The sequence below is a fragment of the Hyla sarda genome, chromosome 4 (genome assembly GCF_029499605.1).
Source record: "Hyla sarda isolate aHylSar1 chromosome 4, aHylSar1.hap1, whole genome shotgun sequence".
In the NCBI taxonomy this organism is placed as follows: Eukaryota; Metazoa; Chordata; class Amphibia; order Anura; family Hylidae; genus Hyla; species Hyla sarda.
The window spans coordinates 158,729,899-158,753,524 of record NC_079192.1 but is presented as its reverse complement, the minus strand read 5'-3'; the positions used below and the strand labels follow the sequence as shown (position 1 = coordinate 158,753,524).

Sequence of the window (23,626 nt, the reverse complement as noted above, 5' to 3'; positions counted from 1 at the left end):
CAGTTGCCTCTCTGAGAGCATGATAATGCATCCTGCCCCTTGCCAAAATGGTTCAGTAATGGTGTTGACTTGACCAACAAATTTCCGAGATCTCAGCTTAATCGACCAACGTGATATGTCCAGGAAAAACAAGTCTGATCCAAAGAGGTCCTAATGTATAGGTTCCAGACATCACTGGACAGCTTCAGGGGTCTTACAGAGTCTATGGCTCAGTGAGTCAGAGCTGTTTTGATGGCACAAGAAAAACCTACATAATATTAACCCCTTAGGACAATAGACGTAAATGCATATCCTGGTGCCCCGGTACTTAATGTACCAGGATGTACATTTATGTCCTTAGCGGTGCTCGCTTCATAGACTGCAAGTGATGGCTTCTATCAGCAGTCATGCACTCACTGTCAATGACGGAGAATGGTGATCTCACCATTCTCTGTCATTTACCCCTTAAGTGCCCTGATCAATAGCGATCACGACACTTAAGTGCAACAATGACAGTATCCTTAACCGATGGACACCCCTGCAACACTTGTGGTCTGATCGGTTTCTTTTCCTGTCGGATGTTCCCTCACCTGCTCCGTACAGGTTCTCTGGCTCAGATCTTCTGATAGAGCCTGCTGAGCCATTAGCAATAGCATAGCATTACTCAGTGTTAGCAATCTGAAAATTGCATGTAGAAGTCCCCTATGTAAATAAAAACAAACTGTAAATAAAATAATTAAAAAATATTTGAACAAATAAGCCCCTCTTCTTAAAAAATTTATCTTTTCCCATTTAAAAAAATAAAAATAAAAATGTAAAAATGCATATTTAGCATTGTCAAATGCCAAAATGTCCAAATAATTGAAACGTACTGTTCATGATCCTGTATGGCTGTATGGTGAATGGCGTAAATATTAAAAAAAAAAAAGAAAAAGTTGAAATTGCTGATTTTTGGTCACATAAAATCCCGAAAAAATTGAATAAAAAGTAATCAAAAAGTCATATATGTGCAAAAATAGAAAATAGTATCAATAGAAACTACAGATCACGGTGCATAAAAAAAATTAGCCCAGAGTCCCAAAGTCATAGGATGTATTAAGAGAGACATAGAGGGTAAAGACAGAAACATAGTTTTGTCTCTGTATATATCATTAGTCAGACCACATATGGAGTATTGTGTCCAATTATTGGCCCCTGTATACACATGGCTGGACTGGAGAGGGTACAGAGGAGGGCAACAAAGATAATTGATGGTATGGGAGGATTACAGTATCAAGACAGGTTCTCAAGCTTGGGGTTATTTCGTTTGGAGAAAAGACATCTTAGGGGATCAAAAGGTACAAATATATGAATGGACAGTACAGAGATCTTTCTACTGATTTTTTTTTTAAATCTCTTTATACCTATACAGAGATTAATTACTGTAAGAGCAGTGAGACTCTTTACCACATGGTGTTGCGATGTCTGACTCAATAAACAAATTCAAGGATGTTTTTTTAGAAAAATTTAATATTACAGGTTATGTATGCTAAATTTATGGGGATAGAACATTGATCCAGGGATTTATTCTGACTGTGAGTCGGGAAGGAATTTTTCCTCTGGTATGGGATATTTGGAATCAGTCTCATGTTTTGTTTTGTTTTTTTTGCCTCCTGGATCCACACAGTAGGGTGTTAGATTGAACTTGATGAACGTTTTTCAACCTTACAAACTATGTCACTATGTCATATCTTTCAAGTGTGCTTCATCTGGATGGATAGTCCCTACTCTTGACCCAAGTTCCTCTGTCTCTCTTTGCATTAAAGGGGTATTCCAGGATTTTTTTTTTATTAGACTATGCTACAGGGGCTGTAAAGTTAGTGCACCTCATAATGTAGTGTCTGTACCTGTGTGTGACAGTTTCTCACAATTCTGTGATTTTCACCCCACTGTTTATTTTTACCAGCATACAAAATGACTGTTGTCTCGGATTTTTCCGAGCTTGCAATGCGGCCGAGACCTGACTCACTAGTCAGCTGATGACAGGGAGCATGTCTGCTTTAATGGGTGGAGGGATCGCTTGGTGGGAGAGAGATCAATCTGCAACTAATGCAACAGCTGTAGGCACCATGATTGAAAACTACAGGTCTGCAGCTCATTTATGTTTCAATGGGTGGGGTGGCTGATGTGTGGGAGGGAGGAAAATGGGATTGTGGGATTTGTAGTAAAAAAAAAAAAAGTCAAGCAGGAAATACAAGTTCACAAAAAGCTAGCCACAGTGTTATGGTAATCTCACAACATAGACATTTAGCCCCAAGACAAGTGCAGATCCTTCCTAAGCATGTCCATTACTACCTGCCAGGTATGTACTAAAATCACCTTATGGTGGATAACCCCTTTAATACACTAGCTGTCCTAGGAGCTATTTGGTTCTTAACCTTTTGTTTGACTACAATTTGTCTTTTTTGTATGATTTAGATTTAAAAAAAAATTCTATACTTTGGTGATGCTGGTGTGCTAATATTTAATTTTAAAAACTTTTTAAACATATAGCTATGCCTAAAGAAATGGATCTCTCACACTGATCCAAAAAGTTGGGAAGTGTGTACGTCTTAGTTGACAATAACCTTCATCTAACCCCCTGATTTAATCTACAAATTCATGACAAGTTTATGTTCTTGCCAACTATTTTTCACCTTACATCTGTATGTTAGATGCCTCTAAAGTATTTCAAATGTTTTCTTTCTACCATTGAATGCTTCCTGTCACACACAAAAAAAGTTAATCTATTTCCTTGTTTAGGATATCAGGACTTCTACTGCGAAGAGAAAATGATTGGTGATATGGGCTGTCTATAAACTCTCCTAGTTAGCAATGAAGCTCATGTGAAAGATTTTACATGGAATACAGTCCAGCCCTCCAGAGGTACAACAGAACAGCTCCTGCAGACTGAAGTCAATGCATATTTCCCAATAACGTAATAAAATATACAATATCATGATACTGTGTGAGGCACACAACTCGTAAAGTAAGAAATAATCAGATTTAATTCTATACTTGTAATACACTCATTTAATAAATAATTCAAGGATACTGGGGAATATGTCATAACACAAGGCATTAAGAGCTGACTGCTGAAGTCTGCATATTAATTCACATTATATAAAAAAGAATATGTTTTATTAATGAAAAGCTATCATCTATCAATCTATCTATCAATCATCTATCTCATATCTATCTATTCTCTATCTATCTATCTATCTATCTCATATCTATCTATCTCAAATCTATCTATCTATCATCTATCTCATATCTATCTATCTATACATCTCATATCTATCTATCTATCTATCTATCTATCTATCATCTATCATCTATCTGTCTGTCTGTCTATCGATCCAATGCATACAAGGAAGCAGCACAACCCAAAGTGCATATATTATAACGGGTGCCAGCAGAGTTCATCATCCCAAGTCATGGTCCATCCAGTAAAGCCAATACAAAAAAAAGAGGTTCTGCAGCACTCCAAGTGTGAAGAATCAGGTGCAGTTTATTCGCCCATCTTTCAGGTACAACGTTTCTCCAACCACATGTTGGCCTTCTCAAGTACGATACTCTCAAGACACTTGAGAAAGCCGTCGTGAGGTCAGAGAAACTTTGTATCTGAAAGATGGGTAAATAAACTGCACCTGATTTTCCATACTTGGAGTGCTGCAATACCTCCTTTTTTGTATTATCTATAGATCCATCCATCTAACTATCTATCTATTTTATCTTTCATTGTACCACCGTTCCATGCAACTCATATTCTCATACCTGCCTGGCATACTTTATTGCAGTATTTTATGTTCTTATGGAGAACACAGATGTTTTGAGACATGATGCAAATTGCTGAATAAAATCTATGAATACATTCTCCATGTGTCAAAGAGAAGCTGTTCTGGAAATCATTCCCAGTGAGACTCCCACTACAGTCCCTGCCAACCAGTGTGTAGAAAAGTGTTTATGTAGCATAATGCAAAGTGAAGGAATACAAGAATCTTTTCAAAATGAATTATATGTTGTAGATATTCTATGTACTAAAAAATTACATCAAATTTCACAAATCTGCCTTGCAATGTCATTTTTTGTTACTTTTCTATATTGTACTTTGAAATATGTTTTCATAACCAATATCTATTCATATTATCATGCTACACAAAACGTACTATTGTGTCAGAAAGTAGAATAGTGTCCCATGTGTGTTCACAGCCATTGTTCCATGGTATAATATTTAAAAGCTATTTATGAACTAAGGAATTTTGACTTTTTTCTTTTTTTTTCATTATATTTAGAGATGAGCAAACATTTGAAAAATTTGATTCAGACAATTCGCCAAATTTTTCTAAAATGTTTTGATTGATCCAAATTTATTCTTGGCGAATCTATATTAAAAACAGCTATTTCTGGCTTACAGAGAGCCTCAATAGGGGTGTAGAACACTTTGCAGTGTTCTAACACACATATGGAGTGTGCTGGGGTAATGAAATAATGCTGTTATTCAGTATGACATGCAGATTACAGGCATCACTTTCAGAATCACTGCCACAGAGCGGCACAATGACAGAGCCTGGAGGTGGCATCAGTATGAGGAGACCATAAGAGGACATAGTTTTAAATTAGAGGGGAAAAGGTTTAAAAGTAATATCAGGAAGTATTACTTTACTGAGAGAGTAGTGAATGGATGGAATAGCCGTCCTGCAGAGATGGTCAATGCAAATACAGTGAAGGAGTTTAAACTTGCATGGGATAAGCATAAGGCTATCTTTCATATAAGATAGGGGTAGGGACTATTGATAGGATTCAGATTATTGGGCAGACTAGATGGGCCAAACGGTCATATCTGCCGACACATTCTATGTTTCTATGGCTGAATGACACAGTGTGGAGGTGTTGGCAGCATGAGGAGACAATATAGTGGCTAAATGACACAATGTGCATGTGTTGGCAGCATGAGGAGACCATGTAGGGGCTGAATGACACAGCATGGAGGTGTTGGCAGCATGAAGAGACCACATAGTGGATGAATGACGCAGTGTGGAGGTGTTGGCAGCATGAGGAGACCATATAGGGGCTGAATGACACAGCATGGAGGTGTTGGCAGCATGAAGAGACCATATAGTGACTGAACGACACAGCTTGGATGTGGCTGAAGCATGAGAAGACCATATAGTGACTGAATGACACAGCGTGGAGGTGTTGGCAGCATGAGGAGACCATATAATGGCTGAATGACACAATGTGGAGTTGTTGACAGCATGAGGTGACCATAAAGTGGCTGAATGAGACAGCCTGGAGGTAGCTGAAGCATGGGGAGACCGTATAGTGGCTGAGTGGCACAGCCTGGAGGTGGCTGATGCATGAGAAGACCATATAGTCACTGAATGAGACAGCCTTGAGGTGGCATCAGTATGAGGAGACCATATAGTGGCTGAATGGCACAGCCTGGAGTTGGCGGCAGATGAGGAGACAATAGGGCCTCACAATCTCTAAGAATAAAAGATGAATTTTGAAATTTCCGTGGAAGATGTATGGTACCTAGTGCTACCATAAACATATATATATATATATAGTTAATGTCCTAGGCCCAACAGCATCACTAAACCATGTAGTTGCTGAATGACACAGACTGGAGCTGGCTGAAGCATCAGTAAACCATATATTGGATGAATGGCACAGCCTGAAGGTGGCTGAAGCATGAGGAGACCATATAGTGGCTGAATGACACAGCTTTGAGTTGGCTGAAGCATGAGAAGAGACCATATAGTGGCTGAATGAGACAGCCTGGAGGTGGCAGCAGCAGCATCAGGAGTCCTGAAAGTGACCCGGTGACAGAGTGGTGCAGTGGGTGGCAATATCAGTACCCGGTGACGAAGTAAGTTGAAAAAAGGTCTGAGGCGGAGGAATGTTTGTAACTGGGGAGCAGCGCCTTAAATCTGTTTGGCACTATTCAGCTCCTCTGGCTGCTCCTGCTCCTCCTCTCCTGTCAGATTACTAGAAAAACTGCCCATTTGGCGAAACCTAAACTGTGCTCCACTGTGCCCCTCTTCCTCCTCCTCCTCTTCCTCCAGTTCAGCCCCCACAATCCCTCTAGAAAGATCTAGCAAACACTGGAGTTGTGGTACACTATTCCACTATAAAGAGATACTTGTACAAATATGGTCTTCATGGAAGAGTCTTCAGAAGAAAACCTCTTCTACATCCTCACCACAAAAATAAGCGTTTGAACTTTGCAAATGAACATATAGACAAGCCTAATGCATTTTGGAAACAAGTTCTGTGGACCGATGAGGTTAAAATTTAACTTTTTGGCCGCAATGAGCAAAGGTACGTTTGGAGAAGAAGGGGAACATAATTTAATGAAAAGAACCTCTGTCCAACTGTTAAGCATGGGGGTGGATCAATCATGTTTTGGGGTTGTATTGCAGCCAGTGGCACATGGAACATCTCATTAGAAGAAGGAAACATGGATTCAATAAAATATCTTCAAATTTTGGATGCTAACTTGATGCCATCTGTGAAAAAGCTGGAGTTAAAGAGAGGATGGCTTCTACAAATGGGTAATGATCCTAAACACACCTTGAAATCCATGGGGGATTACATCAAGAGGCGTAAACTGAAGGTTTTGCCATGGCCTTCACAATCTCCTGACCTCAACATAAGTGAAAATCTATGGATAGACCTTAAAAGAGCAGTGCGTGACAGACAGCCTGTTACGCCGAGCGCTCCGGGTTCCCGCTCCTCCCCGGAGCGCTCACAGCGTTCTCCTGTTCGCAGCGCCCCGGTCAGACCCGCTGACCGGGTGCGCTGCAATAATGTCCCCAGCCGGGATGCGATTCACGATGCGGGACGCGCCCGCTTGATGTGCGCACCCCGACCCGCTTACCAGACTCGTTCTCCGTTTGTGCTGTCTAGGCGCGCGTGGCCCCGCTCCCTAGGGCGCGCGCGCGTGCCACCTCTTTGCGATTTAAAGGGCCGGTGCGCCAATGATTGGCGCATGGTTTTAATTAGTGTGTTCACCTGTGCACTTCCCTATATTACCTCACTTCCCCTGCACTTCCTTGCCGGATCTTGTTGCCATTGTGCCAGTGAAAGCGTTCCTTGTGTATCCCTAGCCAGTGTTCCAGACCTCTTGCCGTTGCCCCTGACTACGATCCTTGCTGCCTGCCCTGACCTTCTGCTACGTCCGACCTTGCTCTTGTCTCATCCCTTGTACCGCGCCTATCTCAGCAGTCAGAGAGGTTGAGCCGTTGCCGGTGGATACGACCTGGTTGCTACCGCCGCTGCAAGACCATCCCGCTTTGCGGCGGGCTCTGGTGAAAACCAGTAGCAACTTAGAACCGGTCCACCGACACGGTCCACGCCAATCCCTCTCTGACACAGAGGATCCACCTCCAGCCTGCCGAATCCTGACACAGCCCAGAAATCTCAAAGAACTGGAAGACTTTTGTAAGGAAGAATGGGCAAAGATACCTGAAACAAGAATTGAAAGACTCTTGGCTAGCTACAAAAAGCATTTACAAGCTGTGATACTTGCCACAGATACTACAAGATAACTACAAGATATTAACTCTGCAGTCCATGTATAGTAGATAATGAATCCACTCACCACACCGGAGTTGTAGCTTGTCAAAACAGCACGGTTCTTTATTCAAGATTTGTAATGCTTCCGACTTTGCAAGCTGGATAACACAGGCAGGATAACGGGTGCTCGTGCAGGGGAGGGATACAGACGGGGACTCGGTTGCAGTCAATGTAGGCGGTAAGTTATTTTACTGTCCAAAATGCTCTGATTTCTTTTTCGGCCAGCTGAACAATTTTATGTTCTAAAGCTTTTAAACTTAAAAGTTGCAGCATGTCTTTAGAATCACAGGTCATGAAAAACTCCCCTGCATCTGCCCATCCTGCAGGATGTCCAAACTTTGCAGATGCCATTTTTTTGTTTTCTGTTATTTTGAAAGTGTAAATGATGGAAATAAAATCTAACTTTTGTTGAAGAATGTCTAATCTGTAATTTGATGCCTTTTGGAGATTTTTCCATCTTTCCTTGGCTTCTTTATGCACATTAATAAAATTTTTACCTGGGGTGCCCAAACTTTTCATCCGCACTGTAATACAGTGAGTTTGGTCTCCTCCCAGCCTGGCAGGAGTCCGAACTCAGGAAGTTTTTCTCTGCACAGAGCTTGATTGTCAGCTGCACAGAGATTGAAAGCTCCACAGATTCTCACAGAAAGCTACACATGCTGACAGCTGAAGGACAGGCTCACTGATAGCAACACAGACTGAAACATGTACAGAGCTCTGAGGTCTTCTATTCATCACAATACTGCAACAATGTGAGCGCGGAAGTGGTCCCCCAACAGGCTTCAGTGATGTCATGCCTACTGGGAAACGCCCACTTTCTCCTGCTGGGAAATTGAATGTGAGCAAGAAGAAAGGTAAGATACACAGCTTTTTAAAGCTCTGAAATTGTTTTTCAGGGCAGGAGAGATGTATAGAGTAGTTACTGAGGTAGTTGAGAACAGTTTATTTGGTAACAGGTACTTTTTAACTCCTTACATATTAAAAGTTCAAATCAACCCCCTTTTCCCATTGTCCATATAACAACATGTAAACATAATAAAAATAAACAAATTAGATATTGCCACGTGTGTAATTGTCCAAACTATTATATTTAAATATTTAAATATATATATATATATATATATATATATATATATATATATATTAAATATAACATTATTAATTCCATACGGTAGATGGCGTAAAAGTGAAAATAATACAAAACCCCAGAATTGCATTTTTTTTATCATGTCCTCCAGATATGCAGTGGCATACTACTTTACTCCTAGACCAAGGCAGCACAGTGTCTTGGACCATCCCTGGTCAACCCCCCCCCATGATCTGACACTTCTCCTTTATCCTTTGGATAGGGGATTTGGAAATGTTATGGGTAAAACACTAGTTCTACCTCTAGGCACATACCATTTGCTATTTATAAGACTGGCACCCCTTTTTTTCTGGAAAATGTTGGAGTAGACTTTTTTCCACCATGGGCTTACTTTGCAGAGGAGCCTTTGGGCCTGGGGTACCACTCTTATTGTTACGCCGAGCGCTCCGGGTCCCCGCTCCTCCCCGGAGCGCTCGCAGCGTTCTCTCATTCGCAGCGCCCCGGTCAGACCTGCTGACCGGGTGCGCTGCGATATTACTCCCAGCCGGGATGCGATTCGCGATGCGGGACGCGCCCGCTCGCGATGCGCATCTCGGCTCCCGTACCTGACCCGTTCCCCGTCTGTGTTGTCCCGGCGCGCGCGGCCCCGCTCCTTAGGGCGCGCGCGCGCCGGGTCTCTGCCATTTAAAGGGCCGCTGCGCCACTGATTGGCACAGCAGGCCTAATCAGTATTCTCACCTGTGCACTCCCTACTTATACCTCACTTCCCCTGCACTCCCTCGCCGGATCTTGTTGCCATTGTGCCAGTGAAAGCGTTCCCTTGTGTGTTCCTAGCCTGTGTTCCAGACCTCCTGCCGTTGCCCCTGACTACGATCCTTGCTGCCTGCCCTGACCTTCTGGTACGTCCGACCTTGCTCTTGTCTACTCCCTTGTACCGCGCCTATCTTCAGTAGTCAGAGAGGTTGAGCCGTTGCTGGTGGATACGACCTGGTTGCTACCGCCGCTGCAAGACCATCCCGCTTTGCGGCGGGCTCTGGTGAATACCAGTAGCAACTTAGAACCGGTCCACCAGCACGGTCCACGCCAATCCCTCTCTGGCACAGAGGATCCACCTCCAGCCAGCCGAATCGTGACACTTATCTATCGGACCAAAGAAAAATGTAGATGAAGAATCATTAACCATTCAGTCATGAGTTTAATACTACCTGAGCTGTAATAAACTGAATGTGAAGGGGGTTATGAAGTGCACAATATCCTTTCTTCATTCTACTTCTTTTATCCACACTAAGGTAAAGTGAATGACCTGTGGGTCTCGGGATGTATTCTGAAGGCTGTACTGGATTATGAGCTACTGTTAGTATTGCAGAGAAGTCAGCTGGTGTGGTCATAATTGATATGAAACTAGACCAAGTAAGTAAAAAAGCTATAAAAACATCTGCACCCAATGTTAAAGGTGGCAGATCAAAAGCGAAGGTCAAGAAAAATGACCTCTATATAGCAGAATGTATCAGTTAATTATGAGAGACTCCTTGGCAGGGCCAAAAATAAGAACATACAATGTTATCTGTGCTTTTGGTTTGAGAAAATATAATGATGGTTTTATTGTAGGGGAATCATTTGTTTCCTCCAGCCAGCTGAGATCCACGGTCTATGCTCAAGGAGAAAGCCTTCACCTGCTGTATATTTCATTCCATTTAGGAATACTATTTGCCTTGGCAAATGAGTAATTGATTCTCCCACTAGTAATTAATGTAATTGCTATTGATTTAAGAAGCTCTCCACCGCAAACCCCTAGTAGAGGGGAGAATCTCGGAAACACTTTCTGTCTCTCTCAATTTGGTTCAGGGCGAGCCGAGCCATTGCATTGATGTATGTGCTCCATTTGCAATACAACCATCCTTTATAAATGCACAGACAGAACGGACCTTAAATCATCTTTGAGATACGGTTGCTTTTTAACACAAACAAAGGCAGCCAAAGAGATTTACAACATGATGTGCTAGCAAATCTTTCCAAAGTATTGACACTCTTCCTATCTCCAAATTGCCAGCATTAGATATACTGCAGAAGCCTAACAAATTGAATCACCAAAATCATACAGTTGTATTCGAGGATATAAGGGGATGTCTGGATGGAACATACAATACATCCTGCAAAAGAAAATTGGAAGAGAACAGCTGCCACAGATGCAAAATTAGTGCAAGCCGAGGCCATATATTACAACAAGTGAAGATGGGGCTCCTCTATTACAACGATGCTAATATTCTAACTGTGATCATATATCATTAGTTCTGGATGTATTATGAAGGGCCAAATGCACACGCCAGCTGTGTTTTGTCAGTCGTTCTCTTTCATCCATAACTCAGTCTCTTATCCACTTGCAATTTTAGCCATCAATGCATATAATACCAGTGATCAGTAAATGTTAGCTCTTGTCTTGGTGAGAAGTTTAAGGCAGATAATGATGTCTAATGATAGGAGTGCATAATAATTTTTGGCTATACTCCCAGTAATACTGTATTTTATAGTGACTGTCTTCCTGATAATAACCCATTTAATGTACACAAATGTAATTTACATTAATGGGGAATAATATTTTTGACTGTGCTTTTGTTGAATTTACAATATGTTGCCTTAAAAATAGATTTCCATATGAAATAAATGAATGCATGTACAAGATAAATTCTCTGTGACAGTCTTCACGCCTATGGCATACGACAGGTTTTACAGGTACCACATCTTAGATGTTATTCCAATCCTATATTCTGGGATCATGGCTTTGCAGAACAAGTGAGGAACAATTTGTTTCCTTTTTGTATTCCAGTATTATTGTCTGCGTCAGATGGGTTCTGTATTGTTGGACTTCATGGGCATTGATGTAACATGGCCTACTGAATGGACCTACTGAAACTCTGGGTGGGTGGTCTGCATACAATGTACAATGTACTGTTTGTACCCAGAAAATGGTCATAAATGTAATTTCAACAAATGTAAACAGTATGAAGGTACTCTACACTACACACTACAGAATTTTCACTTAGAGATCCCTCTGCATGAATATAACATTGGTGTGAATAGGTCTTCTGTTACTGATAAAAAATATAGCAATACCTGTGTAATATTAATGCGCCATGGTAACCCATTTATTCTGTACAGTTCCATGGTGCACTGAGAGAGGTCTCCATGATCACCGAACCTGAGCCTCTTCTCAGCAATGATGTGAAGCCATGTAACAGCCCCACCTAGACACAGCGCATCCGTGAGATCTTGAATTTGACTTGACTCCACATCAAAGCTGAAGGGCAGCTCGGGGGTTAGGTGGGGCTACAGGAGGAGATGGGAATGGTCTGGACAACTGCCCTCAGTGCACCCTTGCATTAACATCACATGGGAATTGCTATATTTTTTTGCAGTGGCAGTGCAGTAAGGTAAATGTGGTGTCACTTCCTCTCTATTCGTCATTTATTTCCGCTGCAAATTGTAGTGGAAACAAGTGCTGATTTCACATAATTTCTGCTGGAGTCCCAAAAGCAATATAGCATGGACATTTTCCTCTCTTAATTCCATAGTGTGAATATACCCTGATTCAGATGAAACAAAGGACCAAAGAAAACCATTAGTGATTCACAAAGGAATATGAAATATTACATTAACAGTGACATAGCATTAAAACATTTATTAAAGTAACGGCTTGGTTTAAAGGAATTATCAAGTCTTGTAAAGCTGACAGCTTATTCTCAGGTGGGGCACTATATCCTGGCACTCCCACCAATCATCTCCTTAAAGATGCCACCTAACTTTGCGGTGCAAAGTATTGTAAATGAGATAACGCTGCCATACCTTGGGGGACTGCTACTCAAGAATGAATTAGGCTGGTTATCTGATAATGATGTAAATAGTGAAGATCCTAAAGCACTCCCAAGAGCTGTGGTCTCTTCAAACAGCTTAACAGAGGGCCCTCTTGGCTGGATAAGGTGATGGGCTGTTGGTTGTAGGAACTCTAACTTGAGATGTATTCGAGTATCCCTAGTTATTTATTTTTCTTTGTCTATTTTCTAAACAAGTTTTTACAAAAATGAACATGCAGCTTCACACATTTTATTTTAATTCAGTGCTGCAGGCTCCCCTTACTGCTAGACAAAGCCCATTTAGTCCCTTATGTATGTAGGCACTAAGGGGGGATTTATCAAAACCTTTGGTGAGGAAAAGTTGACCAGTTGCCCATAGCAACCAATCAGATTGCATTTTCAGAGGCCTTGTTAAGAATGAAAAAAGCGCTTTGATTGGTTGCTATGGACAACTGGTTAACTTTTCCGCACCAAAGGTTTTGATCAATCTCCCCCATTAATGTCTGTGATTTATCAGTCTGTCTGAAACCACAGCTTCCTGGTTTTGCCCATAGCAGCCAATCACAGCTCAGCTTTCATTTTACCAGAGCTTAGTAAAATATAACAAATGAACGGTTATTGGTTGTTATCGGCAAACCCAGACAGTTTAGTCTGCGGCAGATTGATAAATCTGGACTTATAGCTTTAAACACTTTTAGACCAGGCCAGTTTTAATATCCTGTTCCTCAAATTGATGTATTCATCTGAGGCAGAGGAATTATTTTCATTGATGGGGTGCAGTATCCCTCTTACCTGATACTGTAATTGTACTATTTTAAAATCTCATCTACATTCAAGTGGATGGGGCAAAGCTGCAGTATCAGTGCGACGCTGGTCTGTAATCCAAAACAACACCTTTAAAAAGGTATTCTAGTTTCAGAAAATTGTTTAAAATAAGACTATCATCACAAGATATAAAACTTGCTAATATAGTGGTTTTTGTGTAGTGTTAGGAGGCTTAATTGACTCCTTACAAGAAGTTGTCTAGTCCTTTCATTGTCAGTGTGGTATTCTCTACAGCTCCCCAACTCCTCCCACTCTCATCAGACAACACATTATCATCAACTGTTTAAGGAGGCTTGGCTGGATCTTGTCTCCTAGCTCAATCCTCATTACTGTCATCACCCCTGACCAGCCCCATACAGCCTACATTTCCATTTTACTGTTATATACACATATGCATATATACTGTAAATCTTTATTGGGGCATTTAGGGAGAATAAGGTGTGTTTACAGAATGCTGCCTTGTGCTGAACAATTCCACATGCAGAGGAGCAGACAGGGAGGGATAACAGGTGCTGCAGCCTAAATGACAGTGCTATAGTGTGCTATAAAATGTTCTGCAACAGCTTTGGGTCGGAAACTGGGGGGAGTGCTGTGGGAAAGAAGTAAGCACGGTGGTAGGCCTTTGATAATAACAATTGTTTAGCCAGGAAGTACAGAACCCCCACAACATATAGATTTTTGGTGGTTTTAAAACTGGGACAGACAGGTAAGCAATGAATGCTATATGCTTCTGCAGCATTTTAATTATTTATTTTTTACTTTATGTTAGCCTACTCCTTTAATTTAATCTTTCTCTACTACTTTTGGATTGCTATACTTTCATTGCTTAACATTGATAAATTTAACTCTTCACATTCTCTTGGATGTCTTTGAAAGGATGACAAGCAGATGATACAGAAGGAGTGACAGTTTATTTACAGTACAATACTTGAGACTTATAGACAGCTAGGTGTAAAGAAACCATGACTTTATCTTCTTGCACAGTAGAGAAAGGAATCTTTTCTCATCATGACTTGATCATCTACAGGACATTGTAACAACTCCCCAATGCTGGACATCATCTGTAAAAGCAGCTCAGGAATGATCGCCACCCTTTCCTGTGTGACAGCCTTCCATGCCGCCAATTATTGTATCCAATAATATTGTAAAAATCACATTTCATTAACAATTTATATGTGAGCTCAGACATCCCTGTAAAGAAATTTACTTACGATTCTGACATATATATATATATATATATATATATATATATATATATATATAATTTTATATTTATTTATTTATTTTTATCAACACCTGATATGAAATGAATAAATACTGAACAAAGCTGATATTTTTAGATTGGAAAAGGTAAATGCCTGAGCAGTTTCATAGGACGTACATCATCCGAGACTCCAGAATGATAAATGCTTCTGTCCTACTCTATTCCTGAGACTCTATTTTAAAGCTCTGAAAATCCAATTGGGTGATCTGTCAAGCTTTTAGTGTGACTGATTGTAGCGAAAAGACAAGCAACAAAGGAATCTCCTGTGCAATAGGGAACCCATGTCCTCACTAATGAAATTCTCCACAGTGACTGCCAAATGTCCGCAAGGGCACTAATCAAATTATTACATAAAGATAGGAGGACAAATGTCAGTATCAGCCAAATAATCATATTTCTCCATGTAGACGCGCTGCTCTTCCCAATTCTAATACTAGATGGGCCTTACAATGACGACTATAAACTTAAGCAGCAGAGCAATAACAGGAAGACAAGTGACATTTCCCTGTGAAAGTGTTACATTATGAGCCTGAGTTTCCCATTGTCCCTCTTCACTAATAGTGATAAGGTACAATATGGAGCTCTTACTGAGCGTCTTATCCCTTCGGGACAACAGAAACTTGGTATACATTACAATGATTGGAAAGAGAAAACTAGCTGAAACTACCAGCCTATGAAGGATAAACTCTCACTACCTGTTTTTGCACTTAGTGATGATAATAGATAATAATATCAGTCTTTCCCAACCAGTGTGCCTACAGCTGTTGCAAAACCGACTCCCAATATGCCCGGACAGCCTAAGGCTGTCCGGGCATGATGGGAGTTGGTCTTGCAACAATGGCTTAGACCCTTTTCAGTTCAGACGCTTCACTGATGTCATATTGATACCGAATTATTCTAGGGTTTTCACTAGATTGCATTGCCTGGTGATTCACATCACATTCTTAACATACAGAGTGGCTTAAAGGGAAACTGTCATTAGATTTTCCCATATCTAACACTATGTGTACAATGTGTTACATATGGTAAAATCTTTATCCTCACCACCTCTGAGAGACATTCCTGCCTGCAGGGATGGTGAGGATATGTTGTTTGAAATTTTCCCCTTCTGGTCCCGTAAGTAGTCCTCTGGATGGGGAGCTATACTTACCTAGTGCTATCTGCTGTTCTGTACTCACCCCACTGCCATGCAGGGCCGCCATCAGGGGGTACAACCGGTATCCCAGTAAGGGGCCCAGATCTCCAGGGGGGGCCGCCGGGGCCCAACCTTTTATTTTTTCCTGACGTCTTGCGAGTCAGTGAGTGACTGGTGACTGTCATTGGTGACTCGGGGTGGTCAGTCAGTCACTCCAAAGGAAGGGCCCACTGCCATCATATTCATTTATATATTCATACTGGGGCCCGAACAGTCCATCCCAGCCCTGCCTTGTCTGTTGCCCGGACTGGCCATTGGGAGCTGGAACATGAAGGAGTGCTGACTGGAGGGCAGCAAACTGTCACTGCTGGTGTGAGATGTGCCTGCGCACGGCTGTCAGTTTCCAGCTGCTGGCAGTGACGTCGGCCCACGTGTCTCTCCCCTGCCTGCCCGGCGCCTGCAATGGAGGAGTGGAGCAGCCGGAATCAACACAGGTACATTATAATATAGGGGCCAGTGTATTTGTGTATGGTGGCTGTATGTGTTTGTGTGTAAAAAGGGGCAGCGTATGTGTTTAGGGGCGCTGTGTATGTGTGTATGGGGGCTGTTTGTGTATTGGGGGCTGTGTATGTGTGTATTAGGGGCTATGTATGTGTGTAGGGGCTGTATATCTATGTATGGGGACTGTACGCGTATGTGTGGGGGCTGTATCTGTGTATGGGGGCATAAGATGGGCCCTATTACTGTGTGAGGCAATATTGATGGGGAGTTTGTATAGAGGTGGGGATGTGCTTTAGAAAGGAGCAAAAGGGTCGGAATATACTAAGTTTTGGCCCCCGTTAATTGCATCCATCGGCATCCCGCCGAAAATGGGATGCTGACGTATACTGTTTAGGGGCACAGTGGACCCCATTCAATTCTGCTGCCGAACGGAGTCACCCCTTGTGAGTCACATGATGACAGTATAACAATTGCTTCTTGGCAATCCCGTGGACAAGCCCCCTATGTGTGTTTTTTTGGACAACTGGTGAGGTTGTTGCATGTTGCTGACAAATAGGTTGATAAATGTGCTGATAACAAGTTGCTATAATGGGGGATATATATCAAACATTGATATGTTATGGGGGCTATAACATTGCAAAAAAAAGTGAAAAATAAAAAAAGTTAATAAAGATCATGTAGTTATGATTTTTTCCAGAAGTACGACAAAATCAAACCTACATAAGTAGAATATCAATTTTATCGTATGGACCTACAGAATAAAGAGAAAGTGACATTTTTTATCAAAAAATGTACTGTGTATAAACGGAAGCCCCCAAAAGTTACAAAATGGTGTTTTTTCTCTTCAATTTTGTCGCACAATGATTTTTTTTCCGTTTCGCTGTAGGTTTTTGGGTAAAATGACTGATGTCATTACAAAGTAAAATTAGTGGTGCAACAAATAAGCCATCATATGGATTTTTAGGTCCAAAATTGAAAGAATTATGATTTTTTTAAAGGTAAGGAGGAAAAAACGAGAGTGCAAAAACTGAAAAACCCCGGATCCTTAAGGGGTTAATACCCATGGTTGCTGACCGTCTGTAATTTCCTGGGCTGACTGCACTAGCTAAACTTTTTTTGTATTATTTATAAAAAGAAAAAAAAAATTATGTATCCATGATTTTTTTTGAAAGAGGAGAAACATTTACAGGTTGTCAGTATTCTGAGCAATGCATTTGCATTATTTAACCTTTTTAATTCATTATGGTTTTCCAATATGCCGAGATTTTTGGATAAGACACCCAGAAAAAAAAAGATAAGAAAGAAATATTAGTTTGCCAACCTTGTCAACATGGTTTAAGAACAGGAGATTAACATTTACCTCCTACCTCAACGGCTAATTCTGGCTTTATAATAATAATAATAATACTAATTAACAAGCCCCTCTGTCTTTTTATATAGTACTTTGGACAATTACACATAGTTCCCCTTAATGGAATTCTATGGGCAAGGTGATTACCAGCTATTACTAGAGAAGTATTATGAAAATGGCCTCCTGATGCAACATAGTGCCTAAAGTGATGCTGATGTTGTTTGTTCCAGAATCAGGAGTGCATTAACCTGCCATAACCTTCCACTCGTCTAATATTGCCTCCATTATACTAGGGGATTATAAATAACACAAAACATTGTCAAACCTTGTGAGTAGCTGTTGCTGAAAACACCAGGGCATGCTGTTAGCATTACTCATTGTATTGCCTTGTTCAAATTCGTGGGTTAGTGAGAAGTCAAGTGGGTATTTCTTTCCATTAGGGTTTTGCTGTATGCCATAAATATGTTTTTCTTTTGGGATATGTGGTAAAATATGTTTTACAACTTTCTTTGTAACTTTAGCAATGCTAACATAAACTTTAATAATGATAACTCAGTTTGTTTCCTTGGTGTTTATTTCCCTGCGTTTTTCTCATTACTCGTCATGTGATTCTTTCATCATGTGACTCAAAGAAGCAAATGTTAAACCCACATTGTGTTTTTCCTGGTGTTTTTCTCCACCCATAGAAGTATATGAAAAAAAGACCAAGACTCCCTGAAAAAAAAATGTATAGCCTCAGCATGCGATTTTTGAAAACTACAACTGGATAAAAAAAAAAACACCAACGAAGAGTAAAAAATGCCAAAGGGAAAAATGCCAAGTAGGTGGCATTTCATATATTCCCTACTGACTCACACCTAGAATCTGGCTGCTGAATTTTTGCCCCAAAAATGCAATGCTGTTAATAAGGCTCATGTGTCTCCACCGCTCCGGACCGTCACCGCTGCCCTGCATCGTCACTGTCATCATGTCTCCGGTGTGTCCCCGCTGCTCCGGACCGTCGCCGCTGCCCTGGATCGTCGCTCTCCATCGCCGTTGCACCAATTGGATGACGGGATGGCGTGACGTGATGACGACGGAGGAGAGCGATGGTGTCACGATGCCGGCTGGCAGGTAGTGGATCCTCTGTGCCAGAGAGGGATTGGCGTGGACCGTGCTAGTGGACCGGTTCTAAGCCACTACTGGTTTTCACCAGAGCCCGCCGCAAAGCGGGATGGTCTTGCTGCGGCGGTAGTGACCAGGTCGTATCCACTAGCAACGGCTCACCTCTCTGGCTGCTGAAGATAGGCGCGGTACAAGGGAGTAGGCAGAAGCAAGGTCGGACGTAGCAGAAGGTCGGGGCAGGCAGCAAGGATCGTAGTCAGGGGCAACGGCAGAAGGTCTGGAACACAGGCTAGGAACACACAAGGAACGCTTTCACTGGCACAATGGCAACAAGATCCGGCAAGGGAGTGCAGGGGAAGTGAGGTGATATAGGGAAGTGCACAGGTGAACACACTAATTGGAACCACTGCGCCAATCAGCGGCGCAGTGGCCCTTTAAATCGCAGAGACCCGGCGCGCGCGCGCCCTAGGGAGCGGGGCCGCGCGCGCCGGGACAGAACAGACGGAGAGCGAGTCAGGTAGGGGAGCCGGGGTGCGCATCGCGAGCGGGCGCTACCCGCATCGCGAATCGCACCCCGGCTGGCAGCGGAATCGCAGCGCCCCGGGTCAGAGGACGTGACCGGGGCGCTGCAGCGGAGGGAGTGAAGCGAGCGCTCCGGGGAGGAGCGGGGACCCGGAGCGCTCGGCGTCACAGTACCCCCCCCCTTGGGTCTCCCCCTCTTCTTAGAGCCTGAGAACCTGAGGAGCAGACTTTTGTCTAGGATGTTGTCCTCAGGTTCCCAGGATCTCTCTTCAGGACCACAACCCTCCCAGTCCACTAAAAAAAAATTTTTTCCTCTGACCTTTTTGGCAGCTAAGACTTCTTTGACCGAGAAGATGTCCGAGGAGCCGGAAACAGGAGTGGGAGGAACAGATTTGGGAGAAAAACGGTTGAGGATGAGTGGTTTGAGAAGAGAGACGTGAAAGGCATTAGGGATACGAAGAGAAGGAGGAAGAAGAAGTTTATAAGAGACAGGATTAATTTGACACAAAATTTTGAAAGGACCAAGATAGCGTGGTCCCAACTTGTAGCTAGGGACACGGAAGCGGACATATTTAGCGGAGAGCCATACCTTGTCTCCAGGGGAAAAAACGGGAGGGGCTCTTCTTTTCTTATCCGCGAACTTCTTCATGCGTGATGAAGCCTGTAAGAGAGAATTTTGGGTCTCTCTCCATATGATGGAAAGGTCACGAGAAATTTCATCCACAGCGGGCAGACCAGAGGGCAAGGGAGTAGGGAGGGGGGGAAGAGGGTGACGGCCGTACACCACGAAAAATGGGGATTTGGAGGAAGACTCAGAGACCCTGAAGTTATACGAGAATTCGGCCCATGGGAGGAGATCTGCCCAGTCATCCTGGCGGGAGGAAACAAAATGTCGCAAATAATCACCCAAGATCTGGTTAATTCTTTCTACTTGTCCATTGGACTGGGGATGATATGCAGAAGAAAAATTTAATTTAATCTTGAGTTGTTTACAGAGAGCCCTCCAGAATTTAGACACGAATTGGACGCCTCTATCCGAGACAATCTGCGTAGGCAACCCGTGAAGACGAAAAATGTGTACAAAAAATTGTTTAGCCAACTGAGGCGCAGAAGGAAGACCAGGAAGAGGGATGAAATGTGCCATTTTGGAGAATCGATCAACGACCACCCAAATAACAGTGTTGCCACGGGAAGGGGGTAAATCAGTAATAAAATCCATACCAATCAGAGACCAAGGCTGTTCGGGGACAGGCAGAGGATGAAGAAAACCAGCGGGCTTCTGGCGAGGAGTCTTATCCCGGGCACAGATAGTGCAGGCTCGCACAAAGTCCACAACATCCGTCTCCAGAGTCGGCCACCAATAGAAGCGGGAGATGAGTTGCACAGATTTCTTGATACCCGCGTGACCTGCGAGATGGGAGGAGTGACCCCATTTGAGGATTCCGAGGCGTTGGCGAGGAGAAACAAAGGTCTTTCCTGGAGGAGTCTGCCTGATGGAGGCAGGAGAAGTGGAGATCAGGCAGTCAGGTGGAATGATGTGTTGCGGAGAGAGTTCAACTTCTGAGGCATCCGAGGAACGAGAGAGAGCATCGGCCCTAATGTTCTTATCGGCAGGACGAAAGTGAATCTCAAAATTAAATCGGGCAAAGAACAGAGACCACCGGGCCTGGCGAGGATTCAGCCGTTGGGCAGACTGGAGGTAGGAGAGGTTCTTGTGGTCGGTGTAGATAATAACAGGAGAACTTGATCCCTCCAACAGATGCCTCCATTCCTCAAGTGCTAATTTAATGGCTAGAAGCTCTCGATCCCCGATGGAGTAGTTCCTCTCCGCTGGAGAGAAGGTCCTAGAGAAAAAACCACAAGTGACAGCATGCCCGGAAGAATTTTTTTGTAGAAGAACAGCTCCAGCTCCCACTGAGGAGGCATCAACCTCCAATAGGAAGGGTTTGGAAGGGTCAGGTCTGGAGAGGACGGGAGCCGAAGAAAAGGCAGACTTGAGTCGTTTAAAGGCGTCTTCTGCTTGAGGAGGCCAGGACTTGGGATCAGCATTTTTTTTGGTTAAAGCCACGATAGGAGCCACAATGGTAGAAAAATGTGGAATAAATTGCCTGTAATAATTGGCGAACCCCAAAAAGCGTTGGATAGCACGGAGTCCGGAGGGGCGTGGCCAATCTAAGACGGCAGAAAGTTTGTCTGGATCCATCTGTAGTCCCTGGCCAGAGACCAAATATCCTAGAAAAGGAAGAGATTGGCATTCAAACAGACATTTCTCAATTTTGGCATAGAGTTGGTTGTCACGAAGTCTCTGAAGAACCATACGGACATGCTGGCGGTGTTCTTCTAGATTGGCAGAAAAAATTAGGATATCGTCCAGATATACAACAACACAAGAGTATAACAGATCACGAAAAATTTCATTGACAAAGTCTTGGAAGACGGCAGGGGCGTTGCACAGGCCAAAGGGCATGACCAGATACTCAAAGTGTCCATCTCTGGTGTTAAATGCCGTTTTCCACTCGTCCCCCTCTCTGATGCGGATGAGGTTATAGGCGCCTCTTAAGTCCAATTTAGTAAAGATGTGGGCACCTTGGAGGCGATCAAAGAGTTCAGAGATGAGGGGTAAGGGGTAGCGGTTCTTAACCGTGATTTTATTAAGACCGCGGTAGTCAATGCAAGGACGTAGGGAGCCATCTTTTTTGGACACAAAGAAAAATCCGGCTCCGGCAGGAGAGGAGGATTTACGGATAAAGCCCTTTTTAAGATTCTCCTGGACGTATTCGGACATGGCAAGAGTCTCTGGGGCAGAGAGAGGATAAATTCTGCCCCGGGGTGGAGTAGTGCCCGGGAGGAGGTCGATAGGGCAATCATAAGGCCTGTGAGGAGGTAGAGTCTCAGCTTGTTTTTTGCAGAAAACATCCGCGAAGTCCATATAGGCCTTAGGGAGACCGGTTACTGGAGGAACCACAGAGTTACGGCAAGGGTTACTGGGAACCGGTTTTAGACAGTTCTTGGAACAAGAGGACCCCCAACTCTTGATCTCCCCAGTGGACCAATCCAGGGTTGGGGAATGAAGTTGAAGCCAGGGAAGTCCAAGGAGAATTTCCGAGGTGCAATTGGGGAGGACCAAAAGTTCAATCCTCTCATGATGAGATCCGATGCTCATAAGAAGGGGCTCCGTGCGGAAACGTATGGTACAGTCCAATCTTTCATTATTTACACAATTGATGTAGAGGGGTCTGGCGAGACTGGTCACGGGGATGTTGAACCTGTTGACGAGAGAGGCCAAAATAAAATTTCCTGCAGATCCAGAGTCCAAGAAGGCCACTGTAGAGAAGGAGAAGGCAGAGGCAGACATCCGCACAGGCACAGTAAGACGTGGAGAAGCAGAGTAGACATCAAGGACTGTCTCACCTTTGTGCGGAGTCAGCGTACGTCTTTCCAGGCGGGGAGGACGGATAGGACAATCCCTCAGGAAGTGTTCGGTACTAGCACAGTACAGGCAGAGGTTCTCCATACGGCGTCGTGTCCTCTCTTGAGGTGTCAGGCGAGACCGGTCGACCTGCATAGCCTCCACGGCGGGAGGCACAGGAACAGATTGCAGGGGACCAGAGGAGAGAGGAGCCGAGGAGAAGAAACGCCTCGTGCGAACAGAGTCCATATCTTGGCGGAGTTCCTGACGCCTTTCGGAAAAACGCATGTCAATGCGAGTGGCTAGGTGAATAAGTTCATGTAGATTAGCAGGAATTTCTCGTGCGGCCAGAACATCTTTAATGTTGCTGGATAGGCCTTTTTTGAAGGTCGCGCAGAGGGCCTCATTATTCCAGGACAATTCTGAAGCAAGAGTACGGAATTGTACGGCATACTCGCCAACGGAAGAATTACCCTGGACCAGGTTCAACAGGGCAGTCTCAGCAGAAGAGGCTCGGGCAGGTTCCTCAAAGACACTTCGGATTTCCGAGAAGAAGGAGTGTACAGAGGCAGTGACGGGGTCATTGCGGTCCCAGAGCGGTGTGGCCCATGACAGGGCTTTTCCGGACAGAAGGCTGACTACGAAAGCCACCTTAGACCTTTCAGTGGGAAACAGGTTCGACATCATCTCCAGATGCAGGGAACATTGGGAAAGAAAGCCACGGCAAAACTTAGAGTCCCCATCAAATTTATCCGGCAAGGATAAGCGTATCCCAGGAGCGGCCACTCGCTGCGGAGGAGGTGCAGGAGCTGGCGGAGGAGATGACTGCTGAAGCTGTGGTAGTAACTGTTGTAGCATAACGGTCAGTTGAGACAGCTGTTGGCCTTGTTGCGCTATCTGTTGTGACTGCTGGGCGACCACCGTGGTGAGGTCAGCGACAACTGGCAGAGGAACTTCAGCGGGATCCATGGCCGGATCTACTGTCACGATGCCGGCTGG

At 43.5% G+C, this 23,626-nt stretch overlaps 1 protein-coding gene across 2 annotated transcripts in view; it reads right to left on the bottom strand.

Annotated features, from left to right (window-relative positions):
- ENTREP2 (endosomal transmembrane epsin interactor 2) overlaps positions 1-23,626 on the bottom strand; it is an 848,385-nt gene that overhangs the window by 7,730 nt on the left and 817,029 nt on the right. The window lies entirely within an intron of this gene.